Source organism: Clupea harengus, chromosome 13 (assembly GCF_900700415.2).
Source record: "Clupea harengus chromosome 13, Ch_v2.0.2, whole genome shotgun sequence".
Lineage (NCBI taxonomy): Eukaryota > Metazoa > Chordata > Actinopteri > Clupeiformes > Clupeidae > Clupea > Clupea harengus.
Genome location: NC_045164.1, coordinates 26,387,496 through 26,389,995, shown reverse-complemented (window position 1 = coordinate 26,389,995; position 2,500 = coordinate 26,387,496). Strand labels below are relative to the sequence as shown.

At 46.2% G+C, this 2,500-nt stretch overlaps 1 long non-coding RNA gene across 2 annotated transcripts in view; it reads left to right on the top strand.

Annotated features, from left to right (window-relative positions):
- Positions 1-2,500, top strand: part of LOC116223178 — a 103,494-nt gene that overhangs the window by 71,769 nt on the left and 29,225 nt on the right. The gene's annotated exons all lie outside the window — the stretch shown is intronic.

Genomic DNA, 2,500 nt, shown 5'->3' with positions numbered 1-2,500 from the left:
GGCGGAGCCGTGAGGACTGCAGCAGTAATGGCTCCCCCAGACACCACAGCTCCTGCCGCTAGCCTGCAGACTGTCGAGTGATGAGGGAAGTCTCGCTTGTGAGAGGGCCAGAACTAGCTTGCACACACACACACACACACACACACACACACACACACACATACACACTCTTTGTGTGTCTCTCTGTGTCGTTGCCCACCCCCTCTCTCTCTTTCTTCCTCTTTCTCTTGTTGTTGTCTTTCCCCTGGACGTTTCTCTGTTCTTCTTCCAGAGTCCTCTCCTTCAGTACAGTTTCTCTGAGTGTGTGTGTGTGTGTGTGTGTGGCTCTGTGTCAGCAGTGTGTCTCAATCTCTCACACACTTCGTCATTCACAGTTAGTGTTCACAGTGCATTCGGCCCTGAAATACACAGAACATACGCGGTTTCCATGCCGGAGGAACCCGCGGGCTGTTTTGTCCGTGTTCTGCAGGACTGCAAGTTCCGCCCCAGTAGGACCTCCTTCAGGGTCCGTGTTCTGCAGGTACCGCCCCAGTTGGACCTCCTTCAGGGTCCGTGTTCTGCAGGACAAATAAGGACCTCCTCTGGGGTTTCTAGAATCAGCAAGGATATTTGTTTTATCAGAGGTGATGCAGTGAACACACCTAAATAAATTATAGCTTGGTGAGCTTATTGAGGTTACAGTCACTGAATGAACACAAGCAAAACGTCACCTGAAATATAGGCTTACATTTATCCTAACAGTGCTGGTATATTAATTGCATTAATCATAACATTGCTGGTATATTCATTTATCAAATAATTACAGATGCCATGAAGCCATTTCATTGAGTGTTAGCAACTTAATAGCAAAATACAACAGTCGAGTCAACATGTGTGGTCATCTTAACGTTAGAAAACGTCTAGAAAATCTCTGCTTAACTGGTTTAATGTTTATGCTGCCGCTGGAGAGATCCATCATTATTTAGTTGTGCTTGAAATTGCCGTCACGATCGCAGAGAGAAGTAGTTCCTGCTCCATTTAGTATGTGCCGTAGTTCCTGCTCCATCTAGTATGTGTGGTACTTCCTGCTCCATCTAGTATATGTGGTACTTCCTGCTCCATCTAGTATGTGTGGTACTTCCTGCTCCATCTAGTATGTTCCGTAGTTCCTGCTCCATCTAGTATTTGTGGTACTTCCTGCTCCATCTAGTATGTTCCGTAGTTCCTGCTCCATCTAGTATGTGTGGTACTTCCTGCTCCATCTAGTATGTTCCGTAGTTCCTGCTCCATCTAGTATGTGTGGTACTTCCTGCTCCATCTAGTATGTTCCGTAGTTCCTGCTCCATCTAGTATGTGTGGTACTTCCTTCTCCATCTAGTATGTTCCGTATTTCCTGCTCCATCTAGTATGTGTGGTACTTCCTGTTCCATCTAGTATGTGTGGTACTTCCTGCTCCATCTAGTATGTGTGGTACTTCCTGTTCCATCTAGTATGTGTGGTACTTCCTGCTCCATCTAGTATGTGTGGTACTTCCTGTTCCATCTAGTATGTGTGGTACTTCCTGCTCCATCTAGTATGTGTGGTACTTCCTGTTCCATCTAGTATGTGTGGTACTTCCTGCTCCATCTAGTATGTGTGGTACTTCCTGCTCCATCTAGTATGTGTGGTAGTTCCGTGGAGCAGGAAATTTAGAAATATTTAGAAAACCGTAAATTTGGCTAACCTTATACATAACGTTAATCTATAAATAGACTTAGCATATCGATTTTTTTTAACAAACTGTCCGATAACTGCCGCATCTACGCTATGTGCCGTAGTTCCTGCACCACGGTGGAAACAGAGAGGCTGAAAGGGCTGATTAGGGGGCCGTTCCTGGAAACGTTCACGCCACATGGGAAGAGCCCGGCGTTCCTGCGGTGGAAAACTGCCTTTACACACACTGACTCTCTGATACACACACACTCACACACACTGACTCTCTGATACACACACTCACACACACTGACTCTCTGATACACACACTCACACACACTGACTCTCTGATATTGACTCCCACACACTGACTCTCTGATATTGACTCCCACACACTGACTCTCTGATATTGACTCCCACACACACTCTGATATTGACTCCCACACACACTCTGATATTGACACCCACACACATGTTCATGTATACAACACTTCCTCCTTCTCCTCCCGAAAAGACCTCCATCCTTTTATCCTTTGAAATATATACACACACACACACACACACACACACATGTTCATGTATACAACACTTCCTCCTTCTCCTCCCGAAAGACCACCATCCTTTTATCCTTTGAAATAGACACACACACACACACACACACACACACACACACACACACACACACACACACACACACACACACACAGAGAGCACTCTCCTTGTCCCTCGAGGCTGACGTACAGTAGCTCATATCTCCATGGAATTGGCCTGATGCTCTGTAATTGGCAGGAGGGGAAAGGCAGTGTCCATGTCCCCCTTGGTGCGAGGC